General features: G+C 39.4%; 1 protein-coding gene across 5 annotated transcripts in view; it reads left to right on the top strand.

Annotated features, from left to right (window-relative positions):
* Window positions 1-25,750, top strand: part of MAGI2 (membrane associated guanylate kinase, WW and PDZ domain containing 2) — a 1,040,513-nt gene that overhangs the window by 228,058 nt on the left and 786,705 nt on the right. The window lies entirely within an intron of this gene.

Here is a 25,750-nt window from a genome sequence, read left to right as displayed (position 1 = left end):
ACTATTCCCCTGAAAAGGAGACACTTGCTAAGTATTAACTGCAATAACATTTATTTCCAATGTCGAACATTTTGATAGTGATATTTCTAAAATATATTGTTATTGTTAATTAATATGTGAACTGTCTTTTTGTACTGAATGTTTTGTATAATTACCTTTTTTTCTTTAGCTAGGATAGTTCACCTGTCACTGCATATTGTAAATGTAGATCCATTTAGACTTTAGCAGTCAATGCTAATGCATTATTGAGGAATAAAGGTGAATATTAATAGCCAGTTTCCTTTTGTTATAGACATTCCATAGCAATAAGGATATCATATTAATTGAATTCAATAGAGCACTTGTTTTTTGTCATAAACATTCTTTCTAGTATAGACAATTGTTTTGTTTGTGCATTTTAATATGCGAGAATGGGAAGCTGGTCAATCAAGCATGCTTCAACATCTGAGCTCACTAATTTCTGAATTAGAATGCATGCATGGGACATGCATTTTTGTTTCTTTCATAATATCTGTAATTAAATGAAGCACTTTACGTGATTGATTTGTAAGAGCATTTCACTAATCAATTCATTTAACACTTCCACAACTTGGACTATTGCAAGTAAGAGATATCTAGCAGAGATTTATCAATAACACTATGTTTAAATGTTATACATAATTACACTTAGTTTTGTAAAAAATATTTAACACCAAGATGCATACTTATTTTCAGAAATCATATACCTAAAAATAGTGGGCAGATTATCAGAGTCATGAGTTTATTTGACTTATGTATTTTATGCTCATTTAACATAGTTGCCAACTGTCCCAATTCTGCTGGGACAGTCCTATATTTTTGGCATGTGCCGCAAACCTGGAAACTAGATAGCTGTTTCCCTGCGTTGAAAAAAAATGAAATAAAAAGTTCTCTGGCATGTCAGTAAATTCTTCAGCTGTCTTAATGCCAGGGGTGCCCACAAGTTAGTTCCACAGATGTTTTAGAACTACAACTCCCATGATGCATTGCCTTTCTAAGGGCATGCAAACCATCATGGGAGTTGTAGTTCTAGAACATCTGGGGATCTACCTTTTGGGCCTCCCTGCTCTATGCTGAATAACTGACTGACAAGGGAGAGCAGAAGAGACCTCCCACAGGCGGTCCTCAGGTTTCCCCACATAGTAACCACAGCGAATGGACTGTGGTTGCTCTGGTAATCACATAAAACCATGTCTGCATTAAAGCACATAGACCCTAAAAGAAAATGCACATATGCTTTCATATGCACCAACACAATGCAAAAACAGTCTGGGGGTAAGTACAGGTGGACTTTTTTTTATACTGAAGTCACAGATCTCAGTGTAGAGGCTCATACTCATGTGGAGCATGCAAAAGAAATAGGTATGAAGGACAAATGCTGCTATAGTTTCAAGTTGTGACAGGTTACATCCTCACACCTGCACAGTATGAAGAAGAATTCACATAGATCTCTTAACCCAGGGACATCACGCATACTTATTGTATCCGGGCAGCTTTGTCACCTTCAGATATCACAGTCCACCAGGACTAGACTTGAAGAAGAGAATGTGGGCTTACAGCTCATACACATACCTACACAGCTCCTTACTTGTAAAGGTGCTGCACAGTTCCTGCCTGCTAGCTCACTCCTGCAGTACTGTAAAAACAGACATTCCAATACACCCTCCATTTACTTGCCAATTATCCTCATTTATACTGGCCAGTCCTGGTTTTTGGCTTCCTATCCCAAACTTCAGAAAGACCGCGTCTAGGGGCTAAAATGTTGCTGCTTGTATTACAACCCAATACTCCATTAAAACTACCTTGTGAGTAACCCTTGGGTGCCTGAACCATTTCTGTTATCTTATATAGGTATGGATGTTAGACCGACCTCGGAAAAGCCTGCACATTGTGTTTTGGACGTAGGAGAGTGTAGTTTCTGCCTTTTTTTTTTGTTAACAATATTAGATTTATCATATAAAACAACATTATTCTTTATGTAAATAAATGAAAAATCCACATACAGGAAATTAATGAAATATGGCAGTGTTTTGGGAGCACAACATAATGGAAGGCTACAAATAAACTGGTTTGCATGGTCAAAACTTGCACACTGCTTAATTTATTGCTCTGCTGTAAAGTGTCACTGTACAGTTTATTCCACATTACATTATACTGCTTAGCTTGTGTCTGTACCTGGATTTTGAGCCAGTCATTGATACTCATTTGTCCCCCCATTTAGAATAATTCACCTATTTAAAGGGATACTATAGTGCCAGGGATACAAAGCTGTGTTCCTGGCACTATAGCTCCCTCTGCCTCCACCCGCCCTTGCGACTCCCCTCTCCCCTTCCCTCCTACCCCTTGCCGCGCATGCGTTAGACCTCCCCATAGGAAAGCATTGACTCAATGCTTTCCTGTGGGGAAAAATCTGACGCTGAAGATGATCAAGAAGAGTGTGAGGACGTCCAGCGTCAGATAGCGGACCAAAGGTCTGTTTCAATTCAGGATGCCCTCTAGTGGCTGTGTGGTATATAGCCACTGAGGGCAGGCTTAGAGCTACAATGTAAACATTGCAGTTTCCCTGGACTGCAATGTTTAATATTGTAGCACTAAGTGCAAAAGGGTAATTATAGACACTTACTTCAATGATCTGAACTGGTCTGGGTGCCTACAGTGTCCCTTTAATTAAAGCTGCATATACATCTGTACATCTGTATGCCACCCATTGGCTCTTTTAAATGTGAAACGGTAGTTAACAAAATGTTTTGCTAAATACCTAGTTTGTTTTTCTTGTTTGTCTATATTAATAAATGGATTCCACCAAAACTGTAAAGGTTGCACCCAAGATAATATATTGTAAAATATTTTTTTTCAGTAATCCACTGAGTACTGATTTTTTGAAATATACTTCTTCCACGTCTTTTATAGAGTTGGTTCAATAATAATGGACAAGAGGGCAGTGATGTAGGTTTCAATCAGATAAACATTAATTATGTATCATTGGCTTCCACTTGTACAATTTCTTAATCTCTGTTGAGAACACTGCTGCAATGCTCTGCGATGATGGAGATGTAAAATATCCCTTACAGCACAAGGTTATAACCTCACTTCCAAATTTGTGTTGGTTCCTCCTTTTTTAATTAGTTAGGATTTATGACACTGATTTTGAACACTATATCATGCCCTCGTTCAATGAGCTCTAACTTTAATTAATTAATGTGACTCCAATAAAGTATTCAGTGGGTGGAATTTATGTAATTTGTTCTTTAATATAATAGATCTGTCAATTTATCAAGGAAAAAAAGTCCATCCCTAGTCTTGCACAGTGACATAGCATCATGTATTGTATTCCTTGAAAATATAAAAGTTAGCTTGTTGGATATTAACTAGTTAAATACAATAAAACCACAGCAATCGGTGGAGAAGAATGAAAGGAACATTTATTATAGACACTTACGGTTCTTTAAGCTAGTCAAATATTCACACATTTTTATATTTCTTTCTTGAAAAATGTAAATATAATTTCTTTACTATATGGATGTGATCAACATAAAATCTCAACAGGAATCATCCTCTGTGAGTTTCATATCAAAATCTATAATAAAATACTTCAAACCATATACATGCATCCTCTAAAGCATGGATGTTAAAGTCGCGGCCAACAATGAATATCTTTTCGGCCCAGCAAAGATAGTCTTTACTAAGGGGACCTGGAGGCGCATGGAGGCGGAGGAGGTGCATGGAAGTGGGCGGAGGTGGACCAGAGCGCATGGAGGCGGGCTGGAGGCAGGCAGAAGCGCATGGATGCAGTCAGAAGGCACATGGAGGTGGGGTGGAGGTGGGCAGAAGGGGAGCTGGGGTTTAGTAGAGGCTGGCTGGAGTTTAGTAGAAAGGGATGGGGTTTAGGAGAGGGGGGCTAGAGGTTAGTAGAAGGGGTTAGATATTAGTAGAGGGGGCTGGAGTTTAGTAGAGGGGGGCTAAAGTTTAGTAGAGGGGGCTGGAAAAAATCTGTCTGAAATTAAAAACGAATCTCAATGTTATACGCAGAAGATATTGTCCATTCCAGCTCTGACAAATCATCCTTTATTACATTTTGGGAAGTGGACTTAGGACGTAACTTAACCTCCCTAGCGGTATTCCCGAGTGTGACTCGGGGTTAATTTTTGCTGCCAGAAGCGGTAACCCCGAGTCACGCTCGGGGTAGATAAGATGTACTTACCTCCGCCACGATCCGCTTCGGGAGGACTGCCTCACAGCCCAGGCAGCCCTCCCACGGCAAATCAGGCCCCCGGGGGCCATGTGATCGCTCTCAAAGAGCGATCACATGGCCCTCTATAGCTGGCTGTGGATCTGCCAGCAGGGGGACTGTTTGAAATATCAGACAGTCCCCCTGCTGGTGGGAAGTATAAAAAAATAAATAAAAGACAAGTGTAAAAATAAATTAAATATATTTTTATATATATATATAATATGTATATATATTATATAATAATATATATACATATTATATATATGTAACGTCATACAAAGTGTATTTTAATATTAATATAAGTATATATATTAATATTAAAATACACTTAGAATGACGTTACATATATATAATATGTATATATATTATATATATAATAGATGTACATATATATATTATATATAAATACGTATAATTAAAATAATAAATAAATAAAATAATAAAATAAATAAATAAAATATTGAAACAAAATTTAATATAAATTATATATGCATATGTAATTTCATTCTAACTGTATTTTGTTATTAATATATATATATATCGGTAACAAAATACACTTAGAATGACATTCTATATATATCTATATATATATAAAATACAAATAACCGCAAATATATATATAGAGATAAATACATATAATTACATAAAAAATTACATTAGTATACACGTAGAATTTAAATACATATAAATGCATATATATTAAAATTCTACATGTATATTTAAATAATCTTTTAACGTAATTATGTGATTTGATTAATTAAAATTTGATTGACATGCCTGACATGGAGGCGGAACTGGGCGGGTAATTCAAATGCAAAAAAATGGTACCGCTTTTGGTACAAAATTCCTGACATAATCATACCGCCAGGGAGGTTAAGTGAAGCCTCATGGATGGAAGTCCTGAGAGGTCATAAATCTCTTACCATGTGCCCTAATCATATAAAACTTACAAGGAAATTATTACTTAGATGGTAAATGGTTCCAGCTCAATTAAAATACATAAACCCCCAAGCCTCAGATAACTATTGGAGATGCCTATCGGATATAGGCACCATGTTACACATTTGGTGGTCATGTCCAAAGTTAACACAAATCTGAATAGAAATTAGCAGAATTATATATATATATATATATGTGTACAGGAGTGAAACTTACTAATACTCCAGAAAACTAAAACTCCAGAAAATATTTCCTAAAAATATTTCCTAAAATCTTTCTTAAAAATCTTACTTTAATATTAAAGGATCACTATAGGGTCAGGAACACAAACATGTACTCCTGACCCTATAGTGTTAAAACCATCATCTAGCACCCCCGGTCCCCCCATGCCTCCATAAATATAGCAAAATCTTACTGTATTCAAGCCTGAAGCTGTAGATCTGCATACTGTTTGCCTCAGAAAAACAAGCTGTCTGCTGACATCATCAGAAGTGGTGGCCTGATCCAGTCACAATGCTTCCCTATAGGATTGGCTGAGGCTGATAAGGAGGCAGATCAGGAGCAGAGCCAGCATGATTCAAACAGAGCCCTGGCCAATCAACATCTCCTCATAGAGATGAATTGAATCAATAAATCTCTATGAGGAAAGTTCAGTGTCTGCATGCAGAGGGAGGAGACACTGAATGTTTGGATGCATTTTAGGCAGCCATGACCCAGGAAGGATCTCTAACAGCCATCTAAGGAGTGGCCAGTGAAGTTATCACTAGGCTGTAATGTAAACACTGCTTTTTCTCTGAAAAGACAGTGTTTACAGCAAAAAGCCTGAAGGTATTGATTCTATTCACCAGAACAAATTCAATAAGCTTTAGTTGTACACATAATTATAGCAGCTTTAACAGCCATTGGTAGAGAGTGGCTGAAAGAAAACCCTCCAACAATAATATCATGTATACAAAAGGTATAAAACTAAACTTTATGAACAAATGGTTTGACTAATATAGCTACAAAAATATTTTTGGTAGGAGGCTTGGACTAAATGGGATAGATATATAAAAACAGATCTTGAAAAAAACATAAGATCCTGCCATTTTATACAGATGTTCCGATAGCTGTGCTCATCGACCGAAATGGCAAATAATGCCCACAGTATATCGCACGAATATAAGTATGTATGTAATTAAAATATTTTATATTACTTGTATCAAATATGATCTGCAAACTTTATAACAAGATATGGTGATCAACTATTTAGGTCACTTTTAGCTCCAACTTCCAACCCTTCCCTTATCTACCCCCTTCCTTTGTATTTTAATTTTTGAAGAAAAATGGTATACACATTGATTATACCCTTTTATCTCAATCTCTTTTACTAATGAAGCAAATTTGGTGAAATTGGATATATCCATAAAAATTTAAATAACAATAAAAAAGTACAGGGGGCTGGAGTTTAGTAGAGGGGGTCTAGAGTTTTTTAGAGGGGGGGCAGGAGTTTAGTAGAGGGGACTGGACTTTACACCCTGTTCCAAATTATTATGCAAATTCTATTTACGTGTCACAAAGATTTAATATTTTGTTTTTCAGTTTAACTCATGGATGGCATTGTGTCTCAGGGCTCTTTTGATCACTGAAAACAATCTCGGACACCTGTGATAATTAGTTTGCAGGTGAGCCCAATTTAAGGAAAAACTACTAAAGGAGGGTGTTCCACATTATTAAGCAGAGCACTATTTTCATGCAATATGGGGAAGAAAAAGGATCTCTCTGCTGCCAAAAAGAGTGAAATAGTTCAATGCCTTGGACGAGGTATGAAAATATTAGATATTTCACGAAAACTTAAGTGTGATCATCGCACTATTAAGAGATTTGTGGCTGATTCAGAGCACAGACGGGTTTGTGCAGGTAAAGGCACATTGAGGTAGATTTCTGCCAGATCCATGCATCGGATCAAGAGAGCAGCTGCTAAAATACCATTACATAGCAGCAAACAGATATTTTAAGCTACTGGTGCCTCTGGAGTCCCACCGACATCAAGGTGTAGAGTCCTCCAGAGTCTGGCAACTGTGCATAAACCTTCTACCAGCCACCACTAACCAATGCTCACAAGCAGAAACGGCTGCATTGGGCAGAAAAATACATGATGATCACTGATGAGTGCCGTGCAACCCTGGATGGTCCAGATGGATGGAGTAGTGGATGGTTGGTGGTTGGTGGTTGGTGGATGCGACGTCAGCAAGGTGGTGGTGGAGTCATGTTTTGGGCCGGAATCGTGGGAAGAGTGCTGGTCGGCCCCTTTAGGGTCCCTGAAGGTGTAAAGATGACCTCTGCAAAGTATGTGGAGTTTCTGACTGACCACTTTCTTCCCTGGTACAGAAGGAAGAACTATGCTTTCCGTAATAAAATCATCTTCATGCATGACAATGCACCATCTCATGCTGCAAAGAATACCTCTACATCAATGGCTGCTATGGGGATAAAAGGAGAGAAAGTCGTGGTGTGGCCTCCATCCTCCCCTGACCTCAATTTTATTGAGAACCTTTGGAGCATCCTCAAGCAATAGATCTATGAGGGTGGGAGGCAGTTTACATCCAAACAGCAGTTCTGGGAGGCTATTCTGACATCTTGCAAACAAATTCAAGCAGAAACTGTCCAAAAACACACAAGTTCAATGGATGCAAGACTTGTGAAGCTGCTATCAAATAAGGGGTTCTATGTTAAAAAGTAACGTGACCTGTTAAAATGTTTAAAAAGTTAAAATGTTGTTATAAGTTTGATTGAAATAGCTTTTTTTTTTTGTAAATTTTTATTTTTGCGTGCAAAGGTTACATACATGCAGGTAATGCCACAACAGCAGGTACCGACAACTTGTGTTTGACATACATATGGCATAGGCTAGATCTGCACAATTTTTAACTTGAAAACATTCAGGCGTAGCGCAAGGCAAACTATTGTCTTGTGATCAGGTAGGTAATACCAAGGTAGGAAATAGCAATACTAGTCAACAACGGGATTAAATCTGTAGCATAATTACTAGCATAGACATAAAGCATCGCCACGGAGATTTGCACTTTACTATGATAAAGCAGGCGTAAACTATTCAGCATGTCACATAGTGTAGGAAGCCTGTTGCAAAGGCAATGAGGCATACTCGAGTGCAAGTATAAATGATAAATGAGAATAGCTAGTGTTAACGTGTGACTCGTTTGCTATAGCTTATACATCTTTCATGTTGCTACTGGGTGTGTGTTATTCGGTACATTACTGAGAATGGTACGTAAATACAGTGATAAACCAATATCTAAGCGTTTGCATGTTAGGACACGATATTAGATTGACAGGTAAGTAAGAGATAGCTTAAAGTAAGCATGTTAGATCAGGGTAACCCATTATGGATGAGACCCTCAGGTCCAGGCAAGTCCATGTTTGCTAAGCGAATGTCCTTGAGGACCTGGGCAAGGGCATTGGTAAGTGTCTCTATCCCACTCCGCAGGGTGAGGCAGCGCAATGGTCTCGGGATGCTTGGTCGTCGGGCAGCGAGGAGGGAGCCTGTGTAACCCACTCACGGTTGAGAGGCAGCAGTGCTGTGCTCGGTAGTTCTTCCTTGGCAGAGACTCTGACAGCCGACTTGTTTGCAGGATGCTTCCAGTGGTTTCTGGACTTGTGGAGTCTGCTTGCCACTTGTCTTCGGCCTGAGGCCTTAAAGGGAACTCATGCCGTCTTGCCATGGATCCCGTTGGGAGGATCATGTGCCCAGGGTGACTTCGAGTCTCCCCAGGTGTATGGCTGGCGTAGGAGAGGTGTCTCCAGGTGAGTACCCAGCCCAGAAGAAGGGTGGGTGGCTGAGACTGCAGCTTCATCCATGCGGGTATCTGGGTCTTCTTGCTTTGTGGAACCAGTCGCCAAGGGAGCTGCTGTCTGATTCTCTGCTTGTGCTGCGATCCGGTTCCAGAATGCCTCGCAGATCTTATTAAAGGCTGCGTTAAAGTTGGCTTCCCAAGTCGTCGTGGGAGAGTTCTCCGCTCCGTCGGCCATTTTGGATGCGGCCCAGGAGCGGGAGGTTGCGGTGTGTCTCTGGGAACCATTCTCATGCGTCTGTATTTCCCCAGCAGGGACCGGGATGACCCCCGCCGGTCCATGGGGGGGGGAACGGGCTGCTTGCTTGAATTCGGCGGCCTCAGGGCGGAGGATCGGCCGTTTCCTCCCCCCATGAGTGCCCCCACGAGGGTAGGCCTCAGAACCGGTGCTCGGCCGTAACTCGGCTGGCGGGACTCCGGAGCCATCTGGGAGTGTTCCCCATCGGTCAGGTACGATGTGCTTGCTCGCTGGTTGTTTTTTTGGGGTCAACAGCCCTGTTTGTGGCTGGATTCTCGCAGTTTGTGTGAGGAGCTCACCAGGCACACGTCTGTCGGCCATGATGGTCAGGCCCCGCCCCCCTGAAATAGCTTTTGATTTCAGTAAATATGCTGCAAAGACAACAAATGACAATTTTCAGTTCTTTACAACCTATATAGTGTTTTGAAACTTACTGTGCGTAATAATTTGGAACAGTGCATTGTACGTTTTTTATGTTTAAAAAAAAAATACTGTTATAATTAGGTTTGTTCAATAAAATTTGAATTGTACTCTTAATAGTTGATAACATGAGAATTATGCTGACTGTTACTTACATCATAATATGATGCAAAGCATATTCCTATCAGACATTCACACAGAAGAAGAGTGGATAAAAAGAGGTTTGTAAAGTATCAGAACAGTAGCCATGCTTTCCTTCAAATTGCTTAGATCGCTCTTCAAATGTACTTTCAAGTACAGCAATTGATATACATACCCAAGCAATCTTTTGAGAAAGGATGGGAGTTTTGGCACTGAATACCTCTTTGTTTGACACTAAAATAAAATGAATAGTCCATCAAAACAGATCTTCCTACAGTTTCTCCAAAGTACCTACTGCACACAGTCATAGTGTGTATCACAAAATAATTATCAATTATCTACAAAGATTATCTGAAGTGATGGAGAGATGCTGGACAAGAAGAGTACTGCATCTATACTTTTGTTATATTTTACTTATTGATTTTGTTGGGATATACTGTGAAGAGATCCTTATTCTTCATCTGCTATTTATTAGTATTTTCATTTTTACTAATTTCACTTGTCTTTAGTCAAATGTTTTTCTGCTTTCTTATTGTGTTTATTTTAAAGTATTAAAATGTATTTCTTACCTGTATACTCAATGTCACCATGTTAGCGCATGTTAGCTCATAGTCTTCCATTTGTAAGGATTGGAAGGGTTAATCGAACAATGAGCCATGTTGTAGTGATTGTACTTTTTTCACTATGTGAAAGTCAGAAGCCGAAATAGGTAGTATAAATTCTTTTATTGGAATCAATTGTTGCTAATTGTAAAAGTTTTTGGAACATTCACATGGTGAAGACTTCTAAGACCCACTGAATTGCTTCCTATTTGGATCCAATAAATTGAACATTTCCTCGTACAACTCCATCTACTTCTTTTATACAACAGCAATTACGTGTGGCTGCTTTCCTCACAACTTACTGATTGAATTGCTATAAATACTAATACATAGTCATTTTCTCTTAATTCTCTTCCATTAGAAAATTAATAAGATGACTATAATTTACAGAGAATTCTCCTTAGAATAATTAGACATGTTACAATTGCATTTTACAACTATTATATCAATATATTTATATTTTTTAGACTAATCAAATGTTTTTTTTTCTTCAAATTTCTTCTCCTGCTTTAACCAACCTCCATATAGTTTTTAAAGGAATGGCAAAAAAAAGAAAAAAACTAAAAAAGCTAAAAATGATCATGGGTGTCTGTATTTTTAAATGGCTACCTATAAAATTCTTACTGTGTTACACTAATTATGTGGAATTTTCATTATTCACATAGAATGTTATATAAATCATACATAATATTGTTGTGTCCACATTTATAAAGCAAATTGCAAGTAATATAAATAAAATTTCATTCACTTCTTTGGAAGCACCCAACCTCTTCATCCTCCTGATTGGTGGCACATTTTCTATATATACTTAAACCTGAAAAAGGCATTAGCATGTATGTTTTTGAAATTGACCAGCACAAGCATGCCTAAAACGCCCATTCCACAAGTGGTTTCATAATGGCTAAATTGAAATCCAATAAAACTATTGCAGCAACGTATTACACTATTAAGTAAGGTATTATTTAAACAGTTTAAACTGGATCCCTCAGTGTTCCTCTTATCTCGATCGATTTACAGAATTACCTTCCACCACCTAAAAATGATTAACTATGATAACATTGGTGGCACAAAGTGCTTTAGCGGCTGGCTAGATAATAGCCAGAGTACACAATAATCGTCAACTCATTGAGCCAAATTAACAATGTGTGAGCACACTTTCAGGCTTGTCGGTCCTGAGTTGTCAGGAAGGAACCTAGTGGGAGTTTGTTCTTGCATGGATCTTGCTTTAAGAGTTTCATGTCATACTACCATCTAGACATGTGCAATTTGTTTCAGTCCGAATTTAAATTCGGACAAATTTCGACAATTCGGACCTTTGGAAGCTTCCGAACTGGCGAAATACCGAATTTCCGAAGAGACGATTTTCGGAAGTGCCTAACCAAACAGATTTGCCGAATTGCCGAAGTCCCGAATTGCCGAATTTCGGAAGTGTCAAATTAAATTGCAGAAGGGCCAAATTTCCGAAGTGTGAAGTGCTTTGGATTTCTGAAAAGTGGCAAAACAGGAGAGGGAGGGAAAATTAAGGGATTGATGACAGAAATCTAACCCTAACTATAACCCTACCCCTAACCCTACCCCTAACTCTACCCCTATCCCCAACCCTAACCCTACCCCTAACCCTACCCATAACCTAACCCCAACCCTAACCATACCCTAACCCTCCCCTAACCTTAACCCTATCCCTACCCCTAACCTTACCCCTCACTCTACCCCTAACCTAACCTGAACCCTACCCGTAACCCTACCCCGAACCAACCATAGTAGGGTTAGGGGTAGGGTTAGGGGTAGGTGTAGGGATAGGGTTAGGGGTAAGGTTAGGGGGAGGGTTAGGGGTAGGGGTAGGGTTAGGGTAATGCTGAAGTCCAGAATTCCTGAAGTGCCGGACTAGCGAATTGCAGAATTCCCGAAGTCCCAAATTTTGGAAGTGCCAAACCGAACCGAAGTGCTGAATTGCCGAAGTGCCGATCCAAATTTTTTACCCATGCACATCCCTACTGCCATCTAATGTAATGGAGCTTTGATATGTTTTTGTTTTTGTATTGCCTTTGTTTTTTTTAAAGGAAGCCTTCCATATGCTATTGTCTACCTACTATAATGACCATTGCAATGCTAATTATCCAGTGTTTGGAATGTTCTCTTTGATCTCTGACCCATTTGACCCATTGCAGCTCTTTCTTATGGATGCTATCATCCAACTCGCCTATGAGTTTTCTTTTTTGTATAAGGTAAAACCACAGGGCACATTGTACATCTGTAATGTGTGTTGAATTATCTTGTGTGCATGTTTTTCGGTATGCCCTCTATAAAATAAAGGTAACATTTTGAGGCAAAATAATGTTAACTTGAAAACATAAAAGATGCACAATTCTCTTAAGATCCACATATACTAGTCAATGTCTAAAAACAACAAAGTGGCACCTGAATTACAATGAATAGTAAGAGAATAGTCTAGGTGAATTTTATTGAGAGTGTTGCACATCCGGCAGGAAAAAGTATAGATGCAGTACTCTTCTTGTCCAGCATCTCTCCATCACTTCAGAGCTGATTCAGCATCGAGAAATGTAATAAAACAAAATACAGAACAGTTCCTAATGTATTTCATCTTTCTGGTGGAACTTCCTCAAAGGCAGCATAGCTTTTACATTTGGACTGTACAACATTTACCCTTAAAATGCTTTCTACCATACATTACTATTAATGTTCTCAACTTATTAATACAACAATATTTTCTGTTGGATTATTATCAGTATTTTCCATGTAAAGCTTGAGGTCGAACATTCGTAAATTCTCTCTGTATAACAATTACTTGACTGACATCATTTATAAACATGTTTAAAGTTCTGGCAAAAACAAAATAAATTGCGTAACTGCGCCACCCCGAACTCATACTCAAGTGGCTGTTAAAAGGTCTGAATGGATATCTGCAAAGCAAGCTAGCTGTCTATATGTTATAAACCACTGCTTAGAAATAGCTTGCAGCACCCACAGTGCTACTGCCTTTGCAAATAGGAAACAACATTTAGAACAATAGTAAACATGGGTTACTAGAGGTCATCCATTATTTTTTTGGGGGGTTACATTTTATTTCCCTTGTGTAAAATGTATCATCCTGTCTACAAAATGTTATTTACCTGTGGACAGTGGACACTGATGCCTTATCTTCGTCTCTGAAAAGCATTATCTGTTATTCTATGGTATCAGGAAAAAACTGAGATGATCGGAAAAATAATGACCATTTCCACTGATTTATGCTAAATAAAATAAGGACATGCTTCACCTAATCCCATGTCAAGTTAAATTAAATACATTGGTTTAATCGCCTGAAACCTTCACCTCGAACATATTTTAATAGTAATTAGAACCGGGTTTTCCTGCTCTACCTGACATGGTGGCACTCTACTGGCTCCTTGTGGTTTTAATTGATTTTATTTGATGAACATTTATACATTGTGTGTTGAGAATTTAAATTATTATACATGTTTTGAAAATTAATTTCTGAGCAAGCCATGGTGAGACTTTTTTTAAGCATAGGTGAACACTTTCTGTGTTTCTTATTCAATTTCTCTTCTTTTTCCTCTGTTATATTAAGGTGTGAGAATTTCTATTAGTTTATTTTTAATTTTATAGAGCTTTATGCTAGAAGTGAATATCTTATGAGACTCTTATATATGGTATAGGCCATACATCTAATAGCAACATCCAACATTTTATATTGAAAACAATTCAAATTTAGTGACTTTTTACATCTTGTCATTCAGTTTAATTAATGTAATTTACAGCTAGTGAAGCTGTCTAACCTAACCTGAAAGTAATGCTAACTGGGGAAAAAGTAATGAGATTTTCTCCACTTGAGTGAATATGAGTAATTCTCTGAAGTACAATCCAAACAAACTAAGATGGCTCTAATCTAGTTAACTCCAAAGATATCTTAAATCATAAAAGATTATAAAAAATTCATCTAATTCTTAACTGGCTATTTTATTGTCAACTGTTGTAAGTCAGGGCCTAGTAGGAAATATCTCTATGGACTTACATCTAAGTATGGATTTATATAGCTTCTAAGAAGAGAAAAACACTTGGTTTGTGCACCTCAGCAAAACCATACCTCCCAAGACAATAAGGTATGTATTTAAGAAAGCAGATGGTTAGGCCTTTGGGGGTCACTTACATGACTACCGACTCCTAAAACAGGCGATCTTGGCTTTCCCTTCTTTCCCTGTCATTGCAGACCATAACTAGATTGCTGTTGAAACATTACCTAATTTAGCATAGCACTAGCCCTTTTTATGATGTGCTCGGACTGTTTCCTGGTGCATGTGGATGTAACAAAGGAATTAACCTGAGATAGCTGGACAAGGCACTGAGATTGGGATAATCCACCAGATCTAGGCTGTTGTGGGGTGTGCTCTTCTCTCCTCTGATCTGGTTGTTAATAATACAGAAAAGAGAAGAAAATCAAATACAGTTCAAATGGTTTATTTATACAATAAAAAATTATGGAGATAAGCAAAATTAGTTTTTTTTTTAAATAAATTAAATAGTATAACACTTTTAGAAATTTAAAATAATATTCTGACCAATCTAGTGCTCAAAAATAGAACTCCCAGGAGCGAGTGAAGCTAGTAGAAATACTTTTTAGCTAGTGAAGTACATTTTATGAGTGAAGTACTCCATTGTGATGCATTATTGTTAGCCTTTATAATTTACTAAGATGATAGTTTTTTAATTTCCCCGTTGTACCTATAGATGTTCCTAATGGGTCTTGCAGACTCAAGCACCAACAATTGAAAAATAAAAAAACACCCTGGAAACTTGATTAAATTCCATCAGTACAAAATATGAAAGAGTTGGTTTTAGACTATGTGGCCCACAGAATCTGACAGTTTACAATGAAACTATGGTTAAAAAGCAGTAACATATCTACTGTTCTGCCAGTGTAATCAGGGACGTATTTGCTTTGGGCAGCACTTTCCAGGGGGAGGCAAAAAACGCTGTCAGTGTGTGTATGTCTGAGTGGTTGTGTGTGTCTGGTTGTCAATGTGTGTATGTCTGTCAGTCTCTGTCTGAGTGATTTGTGTGTCTTGCTGTCAGTGTGTGTATATCAGTGTGTGTCTGGCTGTTAGTGTGTGTATGTCTGTCAGTGTATGTCTGAGTGATTGTGTGTGTCTGGCTGTCAGTGTGTGTATATCAGTTTTTGTCTTGCTGTCAGTGTGTGCATGTCTGTCAGTGTGTTTCTGAGTGATTGGGTGTGTCTGGCTGTCAGTGTGTGTATGTCTGTCAGTGTGTATGTGAGTGATTCGGTGTGTATGTCTGTCAGTGTGTCTTTCACTGTGTGGCTGTCTGTCAGTGAGTGAGAGAGTGTGTGTGTGTATGTGTGTCTGTCAGTGAATATGTGTTTGTTTCTGAGTGATTGTGTCTGTGAGGGCGCCTGTGTGTCTGAGTGATTGTGTGTGTGTGTGTGTGTGTCTGTCAGTGTGTGTCTGTGAGTGAGTGTCTGTCAGTGAATGTGTGTGTGTCTGAGTGATTGTGTATGCCTGTCAGTGTGTGTGTCTGCGTCATTGTGTGCGTTTGTCAGTGATTGTGTGTATGTCAGTGAGTCAGTGATTGTTTGTGTCAAATCAGTGTGTGTATGTTAGTGTATCTGAGAGTGTGTCTGTCAGTCAAAGTGTGTGTTAGTCATTTAACAGGAAGAGGTGTGGCATTGACAGGAAGGGGTGGGGCAAATGTAAATTAGGGGGTGCCTGAGTTCAGTCATGCCTAGGGCAGCACACATACTAAATACATCACTGAGCGTAATGACAGTTGTTAATGGAACTCCAGCTATTATACACTGTGTATTCATTGTAGCTAGGGAACGCACATTTGGGGTTAAAACACACATGGCTGAGTTATAGAGTGAGTTGGAGAGTATTGCCAGCATGGCTTTTTGATTTACAATTTGTGATAATACCTATTTTATTACTTTATGAATAATTGCTAACATACATCCAACTATTTTCCTGTGTCAAAGGGCTGAGCATTAAGGGTGCTGTGGTTGACAGCCAAGGGTTAACCAGAGAAACCAACAATGCCAAGATAACCTGTTGCATTGCCTAGCGACAGACATTATTCATTGTTCAATTACATTTTAATATACAGTTAATAAGAGGTCCGACAACTTTTTCAACATCAAACACAGACTAGAATACTACTTTACGGGCAAATACTTTACAGGCATAAATATTGCAGGATGAGATAAATCACATAAATCTGACTTTTTGCTGCACTAATTACTAACATTAATATTAAAGCATTACTCCAGCCAAAAGAGAGTATTTTCATAAAACACCGAGTTTAGTTGTAGTAACCCCATCTGTGCTAGTCTGCCTCCCCACCCTGCCCCAACAAAAAAAAAAAGACTTAAACGTACCTCTTTTCCCTCACCAAGTAAAGGTTTTACCTCAGCCTGGTCATCCTTACCTAACATCACTCCTCCTCACCAGAGAGGGAGGGAAGGAGGACGGACTGAGTGTAGGACAGGGGCAGCATGGAAGTGGCTGTCTGGTGCCAGCATACTGCGTGTGCAGGTGTCAGATGTCAGTTTTGCACAGTATTGATACTAGCCAGCTAGGAAGTGGAGTTACACCTTCATCAGCAAAGGGGTTAATCTCCCTATGTGTAGTGCTTTATTTACTTTTTACATCTTGACGTTAAGTCAATGATTGCACACTCAGCTGTGGTAACAATTCAGTGAAAGCATCAGAGAGCATTTATTTATATATTGATATAAATCTAAAACAGATTTTTTTTTTTTTTGCATTAACCATACAAAATGTTCTGCTAAAATTCCTTAAGGGTAAATGTGTTTTTCTGATGGAGCATCTGTTCCATTGAATTTGAAAGGAGAGCAACACATTTCCTCAGAACATGTACTTTATCCTGAGAAATATGGATTGCATAAGATATTTGTTTGTAAGTTCAATCTTGTAGACAATTGTACTGCATTTGTCTCTCTCAGTGATTAATGTCAAGATTCAGACAAAGAGAGTCCAGAACAGTACTTCTCAAATAAATTTTTGGCAGATGACCAGTGGTCCAGAATTTCGGGATTACTCATGTCTCTTGCAGTTGAGGTACTGATCACACTTGGCTTGTTGTTGGGAAATAATGCTATCTACATTTATTATAGGAGAGTGACATATCACACAAGAACAAATGCCAAATTAGGAATAAATATAATGACTGCTGACTAGTCACAGAAAATACATTTTTATCATGGTCATTGGTCAAGCAGTGAAATACAAAACACATATATACAGGGATCCCAACTGTCCAGATTAGGTGGGATGGTCCTGATTTTTATATCCTGTCATGTCATCCTTGGGCTATACTCAAGGAACTAGCTCCCTGCTAAGGGCACTGAAACAGTGTTCTCTGCAGAATTTGCCCTGAGTGGACTGGCTTTCGATAATAGCCATGGAGACTGGCATGCATTTACACCAGGCTAACCTGTTAGTAATTTGGGCAGACCTGTCCCCTTTCTGGGTGGCATTGGTTTTAGTAAATATAAGCATGGCCATTTTGGACACAATTTGTCAATTTGCATCAGATCTGGTATTTTGTGAAAATCCCTGCTAGTTTTAAAACATTAAAGGGACACTATTGGCATCCAGACCACCTTATCTAATTGAAGTGGTCTGGGTGCAGTGTCTCTATTGCACTTAATGCTGCAATGTGAAACATTTCAGTTTTAGAGAAACTGTAATGTTTATATTGCAGGGTTAGGACTGCCTCTAGTAGCCGTCCACCAGACATCCACTAGAAGTGCTTCCTGCAGTTTCAGAGATTTCAACTCTGTGAAACGATGCGGTTTGACGTCACTCTTTCCATGTGGACATTCAGCGTCTACATACACCTCATAGAAAATCATTGATTACCACCCATTGCTGATGTCGGAGGAGACTGTCACGTATTCTTCGTCTCCATGTGACAAAAACGGAGATAATCACCTTTCGAAGCGTTCTTCTGCTGTCATGCCTGTCTTTTTCAGCATGTCAGTGGACGCCGGACTCTGCAGACCCACGCAATTATATAGTCCCACGTCCATCAACGGTAAAGACGACGTTGATGTGCGGGTGACGTCACGCAAAAGACGAACACGCACATTTTGGGGTCAAGGGCTAGGTACAGCCAATTGGATCTGAAAAGGGTTATTTAAACTCTCATATTCCCTGTCGTGGTTTCCCCTAGATGGTTATTCGAGAGTGTGTTCCTGTTTGTGTTTTTTTGTTTTTTTACTTTGTTTTGATTTCCCTGATTCTGGTACCCTTGACTTTTGGCTTTTCCTTATCGTTGTGTATTGTTCTGTGTCCCTGACCTCGGCTAGTTTTCTGACTATTCTCGGGTACGTTAAGTCTGGCTATTCTAAGGCCCGGTAAGACGTTACCCTTAGTTCTAGGGTGTGATACTATTCTGAGTGCTGGATCAACTAGTAATCCTGACAGAGACAGAGCTAGCGTCGAGAGACCTCGGCAATGGAAAGAGGAGTGTTTAAAGGGATTTTTTATAACATTTCAACAGCCATGTGGGGTGGAGGGTCAGACAATAGCTTTTGGGCAGACGGAAACTATAAAGATAGAAATATAATATTTTTTTTTGTTTTCGTTTTGCAAAATGTGCAGATTTCAGTAGAAATGTACACTTCTACAAATTAACCTTCTTACACCTCCTGTCTTTCAGGCAGACAACCAGTCCTGTTACTTCCTGTTTTGGTTAGTACAGGGGAGATAAATTGCTCTGAACACATGCCTTGCAAAGACATCTCACTGAGCTGCTTTGGAGAGTCTGTGATTGGACAGTCACAGAAAGTCTGGGTGGGGTTACAAGTGGAGGTTTTACAAAGTTTCCAGACAAGAGAATTGCAGCTTTTGCAAGTTGTTTTTAGTTTTGGCCTAAATGAAAAAATTATAATAAAGTATTTAACCAGGAAAGGTACATTGATTACTCTGGTTTTCAAGTACATCCTGGGGATGTTACATTAGCCCAACATCCACGGGTTGTTACTATTACCCAATTTAATGGTACTCATTGTATCTACCTCGGAAGGATTAAGGGCTGAGTCAACCCTGCTGGGATTTAAAATGGCGACCCAAGGGTTGAACAGATTCTACTGATGATGCAGTAGCCCACTGAGCTATCTCACCAGCATAATCACATGCATGCAAGTTGCAATTAGAAATATATCCATTAGACAGTGATTTTTTATTTATTTTGTGTTTTGGCAGTGGAGGATCCCTTTAACCCCTTAAGGACCAGACTTTTTTTTGCGATGTTGTACATTTGCGACCAGGCATCTTTTTGACACTTTTGTGGTGTTTGTGTTTAGCTGTAATTTTCCGCTCTCTCATTTACTGTTCCCATACAAATTATATATTGTTTTTTTCAGGACAAAAGGGGCTTTCTTTACATACCATTATTTATATAATCTCATGTAATTTAATTTTAAAACAATGAAAAAATATGATGAAAAATTGTAAAAAATACACGTTTTTTGAATTTTATGTGAAAAATCTTTTACTCATCTACAAAAGCGAATGAAAAAAACTGCTAAATAGATTCAAAATGTTGTCCTGAGTTCAAAAATACACAGTGTTTACATGCTTTTTGCTATTTTTTTGCAGGTTATAGGGCTATAAGTACAAGTAGGATATTGCGGTTTCAAAACATACATTTTTAAAATGTATCAATAGTGACATTGTAACACTATTATCTGTCATAAATTGCTAAATAACACCCCACATGTACATATTTTTTTAAAAGTAGACAACCCAGGGTATTCAATATGGGGTATGTCCAGACTTTTTTAGTAGCCGCTTAGTCGCAAACACTGGCCAAAGTTAGCGTTCATATTTGTTTGTGTGTGAAAAAAGTAAAAAACTAAATTGAACGCTAATTTTGGCCAGTGTTTGTGACTAAGTGGTTACTAAAAAAGACTGGACATACCCCATTTGCAATACCTTGGGTTGTCTTCTTTTGCAAATGGTATGCCATCATGGGGGTAATTCTCATTCCTGGGCTACCATACGCTCTCAAAGGCAACGTAACCAACCTGGCCATTTTCAATGTAAAAATATTTGACCCATATATTTGACCCTGTAACTTTCAAAAACGCTATAAAACCTGTACATGGGGGGTCCTGTTCTACTCAGGAGACTTTGCTGAACACAAATATTAGTGTTTCAAAACTGGAAAATGTATCACAACAATTATATCATCAGTAAAAGTGCTGTTTGTGTGTGAAAAATGCAAAAAAAAGTCACTTTCACTGACAATATCATCGCTGTGATATGTTTTACTGTTTTGAATCACTAATATTTGTGTTCAGCGAAGTCTCCCGAGTAAAACAGTACCCACCATGTACAGGTTTTAGGGTGTCGTAGAACGTTACAGGGTAAAATACAGTGATAGCAAATTAAATTCTCTGGACTTTCGGCCTGGGTTGGCAGGCAGGTCCCTTAAATTGCAATCAATAAAATAACTTAATTATGTAAAAATATTACAGAAATATGCACGTAGAATTTAAATATATATGCATATTTATATATTTGAAGTCTACGTGTATATTTATATAATTATTTATGTAATTTTGTATATGGACATATGAATAGTTCGCATTCTTTTTATTTATTTATATATACATAGATATATATACAATTTCATTCTAAGTGTATTTTGATATAAATATATATATATATATATTAATATCAAAATACAGTTAGAAGATATATAATTTTTTTTATTTTTATTATTATTTTTAATTTTTTTAATTTAATTTAAATTATTTATTATTCGTATTTTATAATAATATATATATATATACAATATATATAGTTATTATATATATATTATATATATACGTGTGTAAATTAATTATAAGTGTATTTTTATATTAATATATGTACATATTAATATAAAAATACACTTAGCATGACATTATATATGTAGTAAGGCCGTTTGGCCTGTATTTGTGGGAGGGGCTTAAGTTAACTCAACCCCCTATATAAGCTACACCCCTTACCTGACTCCTTACCGATCAAGGTCAGCGTCTGAATGCACTTCCGGTTCATCCAGTCGCCATTTGTATTCCTTCTGTTTCCCACGAGGTGGACATAGCTGAGCTGGTTCCAGGAATCCTTCTGCAGATTCCCATTTGGAGCAGTTTCTGCCTTTTCTATCGCCGCGGATCGCGTCCTAGTGACTGATAAACAGTGAGTAGACCTAACCATTACGCCGGGCAACAAGGCCCAGGCATCTAATACGGTTTCAGGTCCTCACTTTACTGTCCACAAGCGACTAAATTTGCTGGTTTGCAAACGGTCGCATACACGGCTCCCGGTACACATGTACTCACATACAGTGCTGCCATTCTAACCAAGCATTTCCGCCCACTTTTCCATGGCGTCCAGTCCAAGCGGTTAAACGCACGGCAGGACAGGTTACACATACATACACGCCAGCCCACAGACCACGGCATCGGTCATAACGCCAGGCCACACTTTACCGCCAAACCGTTTAAAAGACCCCTTCCGGTCCGCACATACAGACGGGTAACATACATGCCTTCTTCACCCCGTTATCGGGCTCACATAAAACATAACCAGTTTTAAGAACCTCAGCATACGCAAATACCCCGATTTGCATTTTACAACGGAATTATACTACCCCATACATTAAAACCTCAGGTTGCCCGACTGGCGGCAATACAACACCGACAGCTAAAACCTCAAGTTAACATAAAAACACATTAATTCATACTTATATGATAATACAGTCCCCACATACCTTGTTGCAAGAACAGCATGGGCCAGTACTCACTCACGGCGGCCGGAACTACTTCCGCGCCGGGACTACATTCCCCATGATTCCTCCACACAAAACACCCAATCACTGTTTCTCTGTTAAATTATGCTAAATCTCACGCCAGCAAGGGGGGGGCTTAACACAAGCGCGCCGGTCACGTGACTGCAATTTCTTCCCACTACATACCTTTCAAACCAGCCGGTTATTCATATCACATGTGTATAGTGGCCACATAATTGACTTACCCCAAACCTATTTCTAAATTGTGTAACGTTGCGGTTACTTCACGCTTGATCCACTTCACGATCAATCAACCCCAACTTTGTTATATTGTCTCACAGATACATTCTGTACAGATCCTACAGTGCCACCTACAGGTTACTCCACAGTATAGCATACAAATGCCACATAGGTCATATAATACCATACTACAGTACTCATATTTTACCAAATACAAATCCTGACACCAAGCTCATTTTTTTACATACGTCAGGAACATCCTAAAAAAAAAATAAAAAAAATAAAAAAATACATAAATTATTATATTAAACTGGGAAAGATACATATGTATAACATAGAACACGATCATATCATTTTCTGAAATATAGCATACATGCAGCAGGACATTACAGGTCTGTACTTAACCTGACCCTAAAACAAATTGCAAGGATAAATCAATGAACACATACTAAGACATACATAACCAATCATTACGTAGATACCACTGTACATAAAGATAGTTGATATATCATACACCCTACAAACATCACCCCCACGGATCTCCCCAGGGAAACCGGATATACATTAATAAGAATGAACATGCTGTGTATTTATTTTCATACGGTTCCATTTATTTTAGTTGCAGGTATCTACTACCACCTAAAACGGATTGACTAGAATCTCTAATCATACTACCAGGTACGTACACCTGCTCACAGTATATCCATAGGTTCCCATTAAATAGATAAGTACTGGCAGTTAGGGTCATAGGGGCCGATAAACGGTAATATTTCCTTCTCAGCATCTTTGCTTCGGATTAGCGGTCCCGCGAGGCCAACACCCCGCCTCATACTCAGAGGCATATACCCCTCGGGCCACTCGTGAGCTAGCCGCCTCGCATGTTTCATAGAGAGGGCCTCACCAGTCACTCCCTTCCCCTTTTTCTGAGTAATATCACCGAGAGGCCATCAATCGGCCACCACAAACAGTGGCCACAAAAAATCCCATCGCGCCAACGCATAGATAGAGCCTCTCTAGCCACTTGGCACTAGCAGGGCCTCACCAGTCACCAACTCAAGCATAATGGTTTCGCCTGATGGCATAGCTAGCAAGCCAGTACTAAAACGTCCGGTTCAAATAATAATTTCACTTTTTATTTTAGTTAAACATGTCTCATGCCAGTGGTGAAGGGCTATCGCTCCCTAGTTCCCCAGCTGGGGGCGAGACACCTTCTCACAGGGGAGATATGACCAGTCCAGCGTCAATCAGATCCTGGACAATACCACGCATCACTACCGAGTTAAGGAGACGGCAAATTCCCTACCCTGCTACGGCAAGGAAAGCGGAATTATTTCGACTCCTTAGCACGACAACCAACAACATGGAAGCAGGGGAAGGCCCCAGCACCACCAGATCGGGAGACATCCAGGCTATGCTGACCTCACTCATGAGCTCCATGGGCAAGGTCAACGACAGACTGGCTAACCTCGAGGCGGTGACCACAGCCCTTACCAAGGCAGGCCTTCCCGACACCGCTCAAACAACACCAGTCGTACCAGTCGTACCAGTGGCCACGGGAAACGGTAACTCTTCAGATACCCATGACGTCGACCCCGCACACACTATCCCAGCCCACATCAAGAAAGACATCCTGGAGGGCAAAGATGTCAACTTAGCATCCTTACTAATTGCCTCCCAGGATGTGGTAGAAAACAAAACCTACATGTATGATGAGGTATCGGTGGTGGTCAGATCTAAAGACTCCAGGTTGAACCGTAAACTGACCATCCCGGAATTTGTATTAGCATTTGGTATTTTCAGAGATGTTATGTGTGAGGTGTACCCTGCTAGAAGAGAGGAATTCGACCGTTACATGCACAAGCTGGTGGACCTTGGTAACAAATACGGCGGGTCGGCCTTTTACGATTATCACAGGTCATTTTCCACCAAAGTAGCTGGCGCGTTTTCCCAGTATGGTACCCGTATCAATTGGAGCAGGCTAGACACAGAAATCTTCTGCAGACACTTTGCCGGGCTCAAGACACCGGCTTGTGTTTCATGTTCTTCTACGACACACACCACAAATTTTTGTTCCAGCACTGCAGACGACCACAGCCAAGCTCCCAACACTGGCTACGCCGGGAAAACGGGAAGGAACGCCAGAGACAAGCTGGGCCGTCCTATAATTTTCTTCGGCAAATCACAAATTTGCAATAACTTTAATGGTGGCACATGTAGTTTCAGTGCATGTAGATTGTTACACATTTGTTCTCAATGTTTCAGGGCACATGCCAAATCTATGTGCCCTAATAAAATGTATCCTAAACCCTACCTAACGTCTGTTAACATTGATGTTCTAGCAGCACTACTAGCCAACCACCCATCCAGACACCTGGTAGATTTTCTTGTTACAGGATTCAACGAAGGGTTTCACACAGGCATCCTACACATGCCCACGGGCCACCTAGAATGCCCAAATTTACAGTCGGCAAACCAGAACCCAACAGCAGTGGATACCCTAATAGCCCAAGAATTGGCAGACGGGTTCGTGTTCGGTCCATTCTTAACCCCACCATTTACATCATGGCGTACAAACCCCATCGGTATTGTCACGGGTAAAACTTCCCTCAAGCAAAGACTCATTATCGATCTTTCAGCCCCTCATACCTCCCCTACCCCAAGTCTAAACTCCCTCATTCCCTCCGAGGAATTTTCCCTTCAATACGCCACCATCGATCACGCCATTACAGCCATCACACAGACTGGGGTTGGAGCTTGGTTAAGTAAAACAGACATTACGAATGCCTTCAAACTACTACCTATCCACCCTACACTCTGGCACCTACATGGTATTAAATGGGCAGACAAGTACTATTTCTTCTCCCGCTTAACCTTTGGGTCAAAAAGCAGCCCAAAGATTTTTGACACTTTCGCTGAAACCCTTTGCTGGTTACTTCTGAACATCTCAAGATGCCCCATGGTCATCCATTACCTCGACGACTTCCTAATGATAGAAGGGAACGAACTTCCGCCCAGCAGCCTCAAAGAAGCCCTTAATCTATTTCACCACTTGGGTGTCCCGGTATCCCTCAAGAAAACCGAAGGTCCTGACACCATCATAACATTTCTGGGTATACAACTGGATTCGGCATCCATGCAAGCAAGCTTACCACCCGACAAAATCAACAACATCATCAATAGCATAAACCACTACATTTTTCTGGGTACATGCAACCGTAAGGAACTCCAGTCC

Source organism: Pelobates fuscus, chromosome 3, assembly GCF_036172605.1.
Source record: "Pelobates fuscus isolate aPelFus1 chromosome 3, aPelFus1.pri, whole genome shotgun sequence".
NCBI classification, from domain to species: Eukaryota; Metazoa; Chordata; class Amphibia; order Anura; family Pelobatidae; genus Pelobates; species Pelobates fuscus.
The sequence above is the reverse complement of the archived record's forward strand: the minus strand, read 5'-3'. Positions and strand labels throughout refer to the sequence as shown.